At 50.1% G+C, this 13,660-nt stretch overlaps 1 protein-coding gene across 1 annotated transcript in view; it reads right to left on the reverse strand.

The window, feature by feature from the left end:
- The window catches only part of ERI3 (ERI1 exoribonuclease family member 3), a gene marked incomplete at its 3' end in the record, with an annotated part of 88,963 nt that overhangs the window by 44,986 nt on the left and 30,317 nt on the right, over positions 1 to 13,660 (reverse strand). The gene's annotated exons all lie outside the window — the stretch shown is intronic.

Consider the following 13,660-nt stretch of genomic DNA (forward strand, 5'->3'; position numbering starts at 1 on the left):
CTTACAGGGCAGACAGAAGGACTGACAATTTACCTGTCATGCCCTGGTGCTTTCCCATTTGTCCTTTACGGTTAAAACACCGAATGAGACATGAGGGAGGGAAGGAGGCACCAATGCATTCATTTTTTTGGGTAGTAATGCTGCAGGACCAACATTTTAGGGCTAAGAAAGCAAAGGCTGTTTTCCAAGCAGGTGCTTGGAAGACGAGAGCAGTCACAACTCTGAAGATGCAAGGTGTTGCACACTGTCTCACTACGGGTTTGAGCACCAACAGCCAGAGCTGCGAGCACACCTATTTAACCTCTCCCTTCCTACAGCGAGCCGCCGGAATAGGGCTCACAAAACAAAACGGCACCGGTAAGGGAGGTGGATTGCCTGAAGGGACAGCAGGACCCCAGGATTTGGAAAGCTGTTTCTTCCACACTGTGCCAACCCCAGTGTGTTCGCAGGAGAGCTACGACGTACCCCTCAGATGGGGAAGGCTGAGTCACAAAGCCATGTGGCTCCAGCTGAGCCTGTGCAGGGAGATGAGTTATTTGAGTTTTCTCCGGCCGGTTTGATCTGATCAAGAGTAATTGATGGATCTTGTTCATTCACGTACTGCTGAGCACGCCTGGGGCACTGGTCACAGGATCTTTAACTGAAGCAAAGGAACGTCCCAAATAAATATGTCAACTAAATAAATGACTAAATTAGAGCCGTTTGTGCATGTTAAAAGCCACAACCCCAGATATCGGCTTTTGCAAACAGAGGGGGGTGGGGAATCTCACAACTTCCTTGGGTACTTGCGGGCTGTAGCGGAAGGTTGTAGGGGAGTAGGGAAGAGCTGCAAGTGCCAGCATCAGCTGCTCAAACATCCCAACACAGATCATGTCCAGGGCAAAGTCTTCTCCCATTCTGAAAAAAGAATAATCCAGACTGGACTTCAGACTCAAGGCTGAAATTCAGGAACAAACTCTGGTCAAATGTGGATACAAGCTAGACACACCATCTTGAGCTGGGGTGCACCATCAGCACCCCATGCAGTACCTGAGTGCTCAGCCCAGCTCCAAACCCTCTGGTGAACAGGGCAGCATCTCTTCAGACCTACAAGCAGTTTCCCAAGTAAGGAGATGAAGGAGGGACACAGATAATGCACTTGCAGGTAATGTGAGACTCGGGGTAGTGCAGTACCAGAGTGGTTTGGTCTCGGTGCTGCCTCCATTTCTATGAGAAGCAAAGGAAGGAAGCTGGCAAACATATCAAGGGGAATCTCCCGGGAATATGTGGCCAACGGAGCCAGCACACACTGGGCCCCACCAGTGTACTGGCTTTGTGAGCCTGCTTAGGCAAAGAAAGGAATAGACTCCCTGTGCCAAAACCAAATGCCTGGTCCTGAAAAGATGCACGTCATCATTTAGGAGCAATAATTTAAGTCGTACAAACACATTTGAATAAGGAGGTCCGGAGGAATCTCTCTGAAAGCAGGAAGCCTGTCAAAAGAAGGAGCTTGCAAGCAGCAGGGCTACAGCGATTTGCAGGGTAAGCAATGTAACTTGACAGCACGGTCTCATCTCTGGGCACGGCTCATCTGATGCTAGCACCATCGCACTGAAATAAACCACCTGGAGTCACTCCTCGCAATTGCATAGCCGTCACATAAATAGCAGCCTGGTCCATGCATTTTACAGCCATTACACATGTATCCATGACATTCTGTAGTTGAACAATCCCCACCAGCCCCAACCAGCATGCTAAGAAAGCTCTTTCTCCAGGAAAGCTGCTTTCTACTGGTGCCCAAATCAAAAAAGATCACAAGAAAAGGAACCATCTAAAACAAATGACCGGTCTAAATACAGACACATGATCAGCTCAACCTCTCTTAGACTGCTCACACCTAGCTAGAGAGGATGATGACAGCAGTTAGCTAAAGGTATGTTACTAAAAGCTGAGTTTCTCCTCCCAATCCCATTAATACAGGTCTCAGCCTAGCTCCAGTTAGAGGAATAATTATCAATTCACCTAACATTTGGATAGGGCCCAGAAGAAGCGAGTACAGCACTGTTCTTGTTAGCCACAGGAATTGACAGCTAACCACCCAGTGCAATGAATGACATCTAAAGCACTTCTATCCCTGTGGGACCAAAAGGCCCAGCAAACTGGACAGTCTGGTTCTACTTCCACCCTGAGACTGATGGCAGTATGCCCTGGGCGCTGGACAGTGGGTCTTTAATTGAAGAAAATAAATGCTCCAAATAAATATGTCAACTAAATAAATGACCCATTTTTGCAAACGAGTAACAACCCCAGAAACTGCCTGTGAAGCTGTGTGACCTAAGGACATTCCCCCTCCCCCTCTGTGCTTGTGCTCCCCTCATTTCATGTTAGCACTAGAGAGACTTCACCAAGTTTTTAAAGCACTGTAAGACCTACGCTCATGCTGTAACATGGGCAGGCTGTTAGCAGCATGGACCAAAGCATCCGTCTTCTCCCTGAGCTGGAAGATGCAGGCCTGGTGCTCCAGGCCTGCAGGGATACAGCCACTCAACGTGCTTGCCTTTAGTTAAGGATTGCCGTATGGGTCTGGTCTAGTCTGGGTACGCAGCGCTCCCAGCACAGGGAATCAGGGGCTCTCACTGCACAGAAACCAGGTCCCCAAGTAGCTACGGGAAGGAAAACACCCCTGCAATGCCTTTTCCCCAGCTCCAAGCTCATCACCTGCAGTGGTACCCCCACTCCTCAGCCTGGTGATGAGGCAGGAATTTCTCCAGCATCTTCTCAAGGTTAGAGTGAACAAGGCACATCTGTGGCTCTCCTGGGAAATAGAAGCGCCAGGGCCTGTAAGGAAGTATCTCCGTTTACCAGGGTCACCATTCACTTGAGCAGCTCATTTGGTAAACATGCTCTTATGCTCAGTATGGCTTCTTGCTCTTGCAAGATTCAACCTTGCTCACTGGGGACAACTTTGCTTGAGCAAAGAGCTCAGGATTTGGCCCTCCCTCAAGTAAGGGAGAAGAGAAATGATGGCACATTTCACTGCATTCGACATCCCATGATCCTTCCAGCTTTTGAACAAGGTCTCGCTGCCTCCCAAAACACTGAAGCCCTCACTCCCTGGGAAGGAAGCTGGCTCTCAAAACCACCCCATCAGCCAAACACCATGGCTTCAGGTATGACTGCACTTGACAGAGAGAAACTTCAAAATGGCTGTGGGATTTTCCAGCCTCCAATGCAGCTCTGGTAAAGTCTGTCCTCCCAGCAGCAGAGAGGGGAGCGCACAATCTCTGCCCGCTCCCAAAATGCAGGTCCCCTTTGGGCAGAAGAGCAAGTGACATAAGGTAGCACGCCCTCCTCCACCAGCCAAGCAAGTCCAAGTCCTCCTTGACCTGTGGCCAGCAGTGGCAGCTCTGCACCATTTGCAGAGAGCTTTCATCACCCCAGGCTCTGATTTCCATCCAGCCCTGCTCCTCCACTCTGCAGGGTAAATGGGGCCTGGAGATGAACGGGATGCAAATAGGAGGCGAGGTGACATGGCTGCATTTCTCCCGTTGAAGCCGGCTCTCTCCAAGGTGGCAAGAAGCACACAGCTCGGCGGTGATAAACGGCCTTGCTTTAGTTATCACTTCCCTTAAGTTAAGGAGAGCAGCCTAGTGATGGATGGGCTGGAATTCGGTTATCAGGGAAGGCTGTCAGCCAGAGTTGCCTATCTCCACACACATTTAGCAGGGCGTCATTATGCGATGGCATGGAGTTAAAATATGACCAAGGGTACTGAAAGAAAAAGAACAGGATTAAAAAAAAAAAAAGGCAAATTGAGCAACAATAAAGGAGCGTGAGGCAAGAACGTTATCGTACTAGTGACACCTTTTATCTCGGTCTGGTTAGCTAGAGCAGGGCACAAATTGGTCCTTCCTCCACTATTGTATCCTCTTGTACAAACAGAGGCAGATAAAATGTGTCACCAGTGCGATAGCATATCAATTTAACCCTAATTATCTAGGGGGTCAAACTAAGAAATAGGGGTTTCTCATTTCAACAGGTTCCTCCATCTCTGCTCAGAGCCACCACATTAATATGGAAGGGGGAGGGGCAGCCATAATTGATTTCCGTCACTCAGGTGGTCCTGGCGTATAAAAAATTAATGCTTGATTCTCCCAACTAATCAGAGCTGGTTAACGTCCATCTGCTTCTGGGTTCAGGATGTCAGGAGACAAAGAAATTGGGCCACTTTCTACACACTGGGTGTATTGATATTGAGGCAGTTAAAAGAACAAGTCCCTCTATGGGAAAGATAAAGGGACATTAAATCTTGGTTTTTATAGACCTGGTCTCAGCCTTCCAAAAAATCCATGCCCTGGAGACCTTGAGTTGTGAGAGATGAAGAACATTTTAATTGTGTTCTGGCCAACCCCACTGCACTGGGCTGCAAAGGAGAGGGCCAGGAAATCTGTCGCTGAAGGAGGGCTGGAAAGCCTGAACAAAGCTGCTTGGATGCAACAGCACACAACAGCAACAAGGTGATAGCCAAAGAGAGGAGCTGTCGAACCATCTCAGCCTTGCACCCCAGTTCAAAGCAAGGCTGGTCAAGGCGTCACTCTGGACCATGTGGTGCAGAGATGCTGCTCTGTTTTGATGTAGGGTGGGATGTCTGCCAGGCCAAGAGGAAAGCTCAGGTGCCCTCTCCTAACAGAGAAAGCTAGCGAAGGAATAACATCCTGTGCTGAGGCACATGAGATGTTTTAGCAGAGAAACAGCATCACGACAGGCAAAGCCACATCTGTCTGCACTGAACCTCGCATGAGCTGGAGCCAAGCTAGGAATTTAAAGCAGTGTAGGTAAACCTGCACCCTCCCAAAGAGGCAGCCTTAGGTTGATCCAAACTTGGTTAAAACAGTGAAGTCCCAGACAGCAGGGTTCAAAGGCCTGGGGACGCAAAGGGGTGAGACCCTGCTCCAAAGCGCTGAGGCTGCAGGAGCATCCCACAGGGGGGCAGAAAGCCTGACTGGGCTTTGCCAAAACCACCGTGCTGGGCCAGGAGGGCTCCGACAGCGCAACGCCACAGCACTCACATGTGAGCAGAGCGCCCTGGGCACACAGCACAGCCCAAGCCATGCTGCAGCCTGCGGAAATTGAAGCATGCTGACACACACCTACAAAAAAACCACCAAACCCCAACTCCCCCATCCTAATAATTCAAGTTAGACTGGAGCAGCTTTCCTGCGTAATCCAAGGCTTTGGCAGGGAGACATCTCCTCCCCAATGCTGGAGTCACTATGCCACTCAGTGCAAAGAGGCAAGAGCTGAGCCAGTCTCCCCTCATGCTTCTGTCCAAAGTGAAGGATGGAGCGATGAACCCCCTGCCAGACCTCTGGCACCCCACTCACACATTCCTCAGCCCCACAGACCTGCCAAGGGGCCGGAGGAGCATGCCTGCCCTTGATTCCCACCGGATGAGCCCTTGCCAGGCGACTGCACCCTGCTCTTACCAAGCACACCCATGGCACCATCCCTCTCTGCCCCCCATCAGTGCAGGACAAACCACCCCAGCATGGCTTTACTCAAAATTCACAAGCAATAGCTGTGGAAAGACAATGTATTTGGAGAGGGTCTGAAAAGCCCTGGGCTTTCACAGAAACCCTGAGACAGGTCCCATCTCCCTCCCTCTTTCCTTTCCTTCCACCCTCTCAGTTCTCTCAACCACCCCCGAACTTGTCACAGTGCCACAAGCCTACGAGCCGCACATCAGCTTTAAATATCAGCATGCGTGAAGCAGGGACATGAGAGCAGGGAAGTGGGAACAGACAGAGCAAGCCTCCATCGCCTGTCAGGAAACACTAATGAATTTCAACACCAGCAGCCATTGCTTCAGACGGGCTGGTGAGAGGAGGAGACAGAGTTACAGCAAGGATCCTTTGCAGGAGCAGCCTGCCTTTTTTCAAAGCCCCCTCTGTTAATAAATGTCATTGCCGAGCTGGCTGCAGCAGTCCTCGAGCTGGGATGGGGTGGGTCGGGGGGAGAGACAGACGACTGACAGCGCTCAGGATGCCTGGGCAGCGCAGTCTTTTCTTCTGCTGCATCCCCAGACAGGAGCCAGGAAAAGGAAGCAGATGGGACATCACCATTGGCATGAAGCTGTCTTCCATTAGGATCCCAATACCTAAATAACAGTCTCCACAAGGAGCCACAAGTGCAACCCCAACACCCCCCAGTCCCGTTTACTGGGATGGATGGAGGGTCTACAGGGAATGGTCCTTGGGATGGGCAGAGGGATGCAGAGACATCCAGACGCGCTGCCTGTGTTCCCAGCAGCAGCAAAGGGTTACAGAGCAGCCTGTCCCTTTCCTAACACAAATGCATTCCCGAGGCAGCTCAGGAAGAAGCATCCAGCACAGGGCACCGCATGGCAACCGCACCGATGCACAACATGAAGGTCAATGCAAGTCTTCTTTACAAATGTCAACCTGTCATCTCTGGATATTAATGAGGGCTGACCAGCAGCTAAAATGCATCCATGCTCCATTAGTAATAAGAGACACGATGCAGGAGAAGAGCACACACCACGGCATGTGGAGGCACCAGTGGGTCTGCGGGGCCTGGGGAGGTGTGGTGATGCACAAGATAACTAGGGCCACTCCAGCTGCCCAGGAAGCAAAGCAATTGCCACACAAACCCCTTCACTGGAGTGTGTGTTATCTTTTTCCATCAATCTTTAATTGGATTAGTGTAATGAGGCCAAAAACCCCAGACTAAGCAGCGAGGCTAATACCTGGCACTTTCAGACCTTCCTTTCTTTTTCTGCGATGCCCACTCTGGACAGCGTTGCTTTCTCTCTCTACCAAGCATATTCCTGCCTAGGAAGCTTAAAAGGTAAGCTGCAAGCCTTGGGACTCACAGCAGCACTGACTGAAATGTCTGAACACCCACCACCCATCATATGCTAACAGCCAGATCCCTCTTCCCTAAATTTTTGCCGGGCACTAAGAAATTTGGGAGAATCTCAATACCCATGCTTTCCAAGCAGCTAGTCTGCGAATGGAAAAGGCTGTTACCCCACATTGCAACCAGAGCAACATATACACTAGGAAAATAATTCTGCCGCAAGAAGCACACAGGGCAAGTGGCTCGTTGTGACTCGCTCGTCCTGCAAAGCACTGTGTGCCTTCCACTGCCATCAACCTTAATGAAACATGAAGGCATTTAACACCATGCGAGATCTGGCCCCTTTATGGGTATCTGTCTGTGCGTCAGCTAGATGCTGGCAGAGATGCTATCTCAACATTAAAAGCAAGGCTGTAACACAGCAGGTATTCAGCCTCCAACAGAAGATGTTCATCAACAATTGCACACACATGATGCTACAATAAATCTATGTGCTACTGCTTAACAGCTTCTCTTAAAAAGATTCATAGCTCTATTTACTGGGCCTGATTCTGCTGCTATGCATGTGGGAGTAAATCTGGAGTAACTCTACCTGGAGTTAGTAAGTAGCCAGTGAGAACAGGATCAGAATTGAGCCTTTTGATTTTTAAATAACTACTTAATTACCATGCAGGAAACTAGAGCTTGCTGGCTCCACAGTTCAGCTGAGGTTAGGAGTGCAGCAGGCAGAAGCATTGCAGTCCTCCATACCAAGTCCTCCAGATTGGTGAAGGGATAAGAGCAAATGCTCTCACCAGCCCTTCCAGACAGGGAGGATGACGGGGTGGACTTCCCTTTGACATCAGAAATGCATCACTCTGCTCCTAAAGAAAGAGAAACTGGAAAGTCTCCAAGGCTGAGGTCTCCCCCCCAGCCTTGGGAACTTGACACTATGAAAAACCCTTAAAAACAGATTTCTACACACAAGCTTGCTATGACAGTCCGTCTGCTTACTACATACGACATTATAAAGCATCTTATGAATAGGAGTGTACAAAACTGGATACTGTGTACATCTACACAGGCATGTTCTCAGTGAAAGTCACCTGTCATGACCACAGGCTGCAGCAGGTGACCTTCCAATTTGTCATCAGGAAAAACTCTTCACCGTGCAGGTAATAAAGCACTGGAACAGGTTGGTGGGAGAATCTCCTCCCCTGGAGACATTCAAACTCATCTGGAGAAGACCCTGAGCAACCTGATCTAAGTTTGAAGTTAGTTCTGCTTTGAGCAGGGGGCTGGATTAGGATCTCTAAATTACTCTGTGATTCAGGCTGCAGCGGAGTCTGATTACAAATGCAGAGTGTGTCCTTTCTCCGTCTATATGGTCTCTTATGAAGTCTTTCATACAGACACTAATTTAGGAATCGCCTGGTTCTCTGCATACTAGCTGTTTTAAGAGGGAGTATTCAGACTCCTGCTGCAGAATACTGTAATTACACGCTGAGTAAGGGAGTATATCTGATGCAACGGATGCACCCACAACGCATCATGTCTAAGCCCCCTCAAAACCAAAACATGCACAAAACCTAAGCTGAAATTAAATGTGCTTCTCCTCCCACTGCACAATTCCCATTGCAGAAGTATTTCTCCCCAGGAAACCGGAGCATGCAAGATCTAGAGCAAGGTGCTGCTCTAGGACTGAGAAGACATGTCCTGTCCCAGTCCTTCCTTAGACCTGCTGTACGACAGGCAGGAGGAAACCTTGCCTCTTCCATGCCTTGCCTGTCCAGACCATTTAGCGTATAAACTCTTCAGGACAAGGGCTTCTCTGCTATGAGTCATAAACTGCTTAGTGCCTAATGGTAAAGCCTATAGACGCTTAACATAATACAATCATGTCACTTAAAGGCCATTAGTCTCCAGTCTGAACAGCACTTTTCCAGTCACAAAGGGGACCTGCCAACTCAGGAAGGCAGGATAAGGGACGTGGGTGGCCAGTCAGGTCACTGGACTTGCAGACACACGACGTGAAGCCCCAAGCAGGACGGAGCCCAGTCGAATGGCATGGGGGAAAGCCATGGCAACTCTAGCAATCAAAGAGATTTATCTTTTGGGCTTGCTTGAACCACTTGAATCAGCTGAAAGCCCCTGCCAGCCAGGTGAAAAACCAGAAACCTCTCTACCTCCAGCCATGGCTGTACCACTTGCAAGGGGGGCAGGAGCCCGTCACCCACACAGAGGGTCTCCAGCCTTCTGCATCACCTCTCTTCCTACTCAAGATCATTTTTCTACAAGAAAATATGCCGTTCTCTCCTGTGATGCTGTTTGAACCCCTCTTCTTTCCTGGCACCATCTCTGCCACCCTCTGGCACTACATTGTCCAGGTCTACTCTCTCAACTGACTTCTGTGATTGCCTCTTCTTCCCTCTCCCCACTAAGGGGAAGACAGAAATCCTATAAGGAGCCAGTGGGATGGGGTAAACTCCCTCCCCATCCCCTCTGATGATATATGACCCAAAATTACATGCACAACAGCTCCACGGGCTCTCGGCACAGCCTCCAGGCTGGCAGCAGCCAGGAGCGTGGCACGTCACGTAACCGGGTCTGAGCATAGGTTTCTGTGCAGCTGCAAATTACATCTGCACGAGGGGAAACAAGTTCGTCTTTCCCTTGTGGGGAAGAGACCGCTCCCCACCTCCAAGCACAAGCTGCCATTAGTATTTGCTTCGCCAGAGAGAAGGAGCAGCAAATCCTCCAGAGCAAAGGACAAGTGCAGCAATTAGGATGCAGGGGCTGCGGGAGCTGTTTAACAGCACGACCCGGAGGTCAGTGCCGCTGACTCCCAGCCCTGCATAAATATTGTATGAGCTGGGGAGAGGGGCTGTTACAGCCACCCTCAGCGCCAGCCCTCCCCCCTCCATCACCACTCTGCATCTAGCTAGATACGCCAGCAACATTATTTACAGATGTGACAGTCAGGAAAATCACTTGAGTAACTAGGGGAATGGGAAAGAGGGCTGCCCAGTGGAGCAGGCACCTGGGAGCGGGTTCCCACCTGCACCTTCTGCTTCCCCTTGCAGGGCGCTCCTCTGCATGGGTAATTGCCAGATGACATGTCCCGTTCTCAAACCGGAGGATGAAATACCACCAAGAACAAGGAGGGGAGGCTGTGAGCTCCCCTCTCAAAGGTTGCCCAGCGGTTTGATTATCAATGCTGCTTAAAGGACATCTCAGCCAGCAGCTTCTTTCCAGTTTCCTGTCAGTATCTCTGCTACACCCTCCCTTTGGAGGGCGCTTTACAGCAATACAACAAGAGGCTTTATAGAGAGCTTCCCCTCAGACTCTGTCCATGTAGCTCTGCAGAAGGGTCCCTACTCCAACACAGCCACAGCGGCCTCATCCCTGCAGAGATGCCCCCAGCTGCTCTGTTTGGTACCAACCACCTTCCTCACCCATGACCTGTCCGCTGTTTACTCTCTGAAGGATCATCTTCACCTGCAGCTTCAGCCACGCTGATCGGCACCATCCCTGCTGCATCCTGGAAGGATCTCTCATTCCTCTGCCCATTTTTTTGCTGGAGATAGCAGTCGACTGCACGTTTGCTGTGATGCTCTACGCAAACACAAACCTACTTTCAGGTTCACTGAGACTGGAGGCTCCTGAGGACAAGGACACAGGCCATTCTCCAACTGTACCAGCAGCCCATAAATTCCTAGGGGCACACAGCTAATAAACATTACTGCCCTGGGCAGTAGACAAGGGCTGCAAGATAGAAAACACAGGTTGGATGTGCTTCTGCCCACGATACCCCTCCAGAAATTCCTCTGCTGCTCTGTGGCTGGTTGCTGAATCCAGGGAAGGCAGAAGCCCAGTCTTACCATTCTCAGCTTTCCTGAACTCACTGTGCAATTAATGGGCTTAATTATTGATGCCAAAGGCAGGGAAGGGAGGAAAGAAAGAAAAAGCCAACAAGAAGGAATGATGTGGGGGTGGCGGGCACCAAAGGTCTCCAAAGATCTTCCCTCAGCCTAGAGCACAGAAAGAGCCCCTAGCTGCTCTGCCGCTCCCACGGCCCTGCTCTAATGCTCCCTGACATGCCTCTGAAGACAGCGAGCTGTTTGCAGTCACCACCGTGATTTGTTAGTAATTATTTTCACGGTGTCACATTGCTGTCACTCTCTTAACAAAGAGACAGGCAGCCCGAGGCTGCCTGCAAGAAAGAACCAGCAGAGAAAAGGAATTGTCAGGCACCCAGGGATCCTCTTTGCTTCCTGGGTTTCACAACCAGAGTCCTTACCAGCTTCTGAAGAAACTTCTGAGGACAAGTGGCAAGTCAGAATCATCTCCCATCCTGGTCACAGCAAGATGAATTAATTACTTAGCCCGCTCCTAATTTCACCTTACCTGTAAATCCAGTGCAAGACCCAGGTGCCTAGAGCCCCTTAAGCCAGCGATTTGCTTCAGGCCTGCAGCAAACACAAAAAACTTTGGCAGTCGATGACTTTTAGCGCTCTCCTTGCAAGCTCCAATTTCCTTTCATGTAGTCTTGCCATTAGACCGCGCTTCCCAAGCATGGCAACCCTGATGACAAAACCCTGCCTAAGCCTATCACCCTCGCACACATTAACCCTCCACACCAGCCACGTGTGCTCTCCCTACACCAGTCTCATTAATTCCAGCACACTGCTGTGCTCCGCATGGCAGAAACATTTCATCTGGCATTTCGCAATGCCAGGAGACATCGACAGCTTCCTCACACCTGAAATACATAACCTAATGGCTTGCCTTCTCTGTTTTCTCATACACACCACAGTGACTTAACAAGAACCTCCCCTTGAACCACCTCCCAGCCATCCATCTCACACCTGCTGTGCAGCCGCAGCCATCCATCCTTCGGCTAACTTGTCAGTCCAAGGTAATCACTCCTTTCCCAGTAAGCGTGGAGCTTGCTTGGGCCCCCAAGGAATGGAAGCTATTTTGGCACCTGAAGTGTCACACAATATAAGGATATAGAGATGAAAGACTAAGACACCTGGCCAGCCAGCCCTTAAAGCGCCCTTGATCTCTATGCAGAAAGCAAGTGGACTTCCTCCAGAGCAATTCAAAGTTTGAATTACTCCCGGCAGAAGCGTTCTTCCCCCACCTGCTTACTGACAGCACGCAAGGGTCAGTCCCTGCAGCCGCAGGGAGACTTGGGTATAATTCACCCTCTTAGCACAGGGAGAGTTTGGAAATACTAAGCCTCACAGTCTAAGCAAAACCCTCCTGCAATTAACTGCATGGAAGAGCACTGACTCAGAGGGCAGCTCCTTTTCAGGGGTCCTTTTAATAACCAAGAAATGGCACATACATGCTGTGAAGAATTAGGATCGCCATTGGGAAGCTAAATGGTCCATAAAATGTAACAGTTCTCTTCAGAGAGAGAGGTCTTGGCAACCTCCCACCAGCCTCCTCCCTCCGCCCGGTTTGCAGGGGACACACGTGACTCCAGGCAGGGATGAGGAGCTGAGCTCAGCCAGTGCCCAGGCACCTCCAGCACGCTGGCTGACGGTCAGCACCGAGACCTGGCTCAACACCCAGATGGAAAAACTGAAGCAGAGAAATTAGAGATGACCAAGAGGCACCTACAGAGGGAAGTCAAAGGGTGTCCCAGAGTATAGGTGCTGGGCAGAGCGGAGGAGAAAGCCCCGCTTGAAGAGAGGCAGACAAAGCTGTTGGGACCAAGGTAGGACGAAGTCCTGGGCAGCATGAGCCTCCCACACACAGCCCTGCCAGCACATCGCACTGCTTCCTCAGTCGTCTTCTCCTCAACAGTCATCTTCCCCCAACTCCTCTATTTTGCTCTTTCTTCTAGTACCACCTCCACATGCTTCACATCATTGCTAACACCTGGTCCAGAGCGATCTGAGCACAAAGACACCACTGCTGAGGGCAGCACCCTGGTCAAACTCACAGAAAAAGGCGACTCCAACGTGGAATAGACTCAGCTCAAAAAGTTAGTCTGTAGCTCTGGTGTCCTCCCGAGAGTCCTGCACACCCCCAGACATCCACTCTTCAGGATACGGAGAGTCGCTGGACAAGACACATGAGAATATGCTGGAGGGAAAATACCAGGGATGACCTCAAGATGGCCCAGTAGGTCTTTGCCAGTCAGGAGCTTCAGGAGGAAAGGGACTGAACCCATCCAGGAAAATGGCTCCCAACAGGAAACAAACATGCAAACAAAATAAAATGCTTTCAAGAAAGCTACCGACTCACACAAGGCTTGAATAGAGCAAGTGAAAGGGGAAGGATGCTGCTCCCAGGCTGGCAGTTATTTTTCAAGCAGGGCTCTCTAAGCAGAGAAGCCATGAGAGCACCACTCCCAGCCAAGCCACTGGGAGGGCAGCACTGGTACCAACACACATCTGCTTTGCTTCGGCTGGGAAGTAAGAAAAGCTGAGATCCAAAGGGAGACAGCTGACATTTTAGCCCCAGCACGAAACACTACGTCTGTCTAATGCTAGAAAAATTAAGCTTTTTGAAGTAATAAAGAAAATTCACACTTTGTGAAGCTAATCCTATTTTTCACACATGCCTCTCAGATAACAAAATTCAGATGGCAAACAGCCCTCCAGTGGTTTATCCTCTGCAGTCCCCAAGCCAACCAGCTTTTCAGTTCCCCAGGGCACAGGATAACCACGATGTTGAGTTGCTATTAGAGGGCTCTCTCATACAGACGGAGACCAGGGTGTGCTTTTTACCAAATATCCATTATAGATCCATTGATTTTGAAACTGTTTTGCCTGAATTCATTATAACACTGGACACAGAATTCACC

The sequence above is a fragment of the Pygoscelis adeliae genome, unplaced genomic scaffold (genome assembly GCF_000699105.1).
Source record: "Pygoscelis adeliae isolate BGI_AS28 unplaced genomic scaffold, ASM69910v1 Scaffold546, whole genome shotgun sequence".
NCBI classification, from domain to species: domain Eukaryota; kingdom Metazoa; phylum Chordata; class Aves; order Sphenisciformes; family Spheniscidae; genus Pygoscelis; species Pygoscelis adeliae.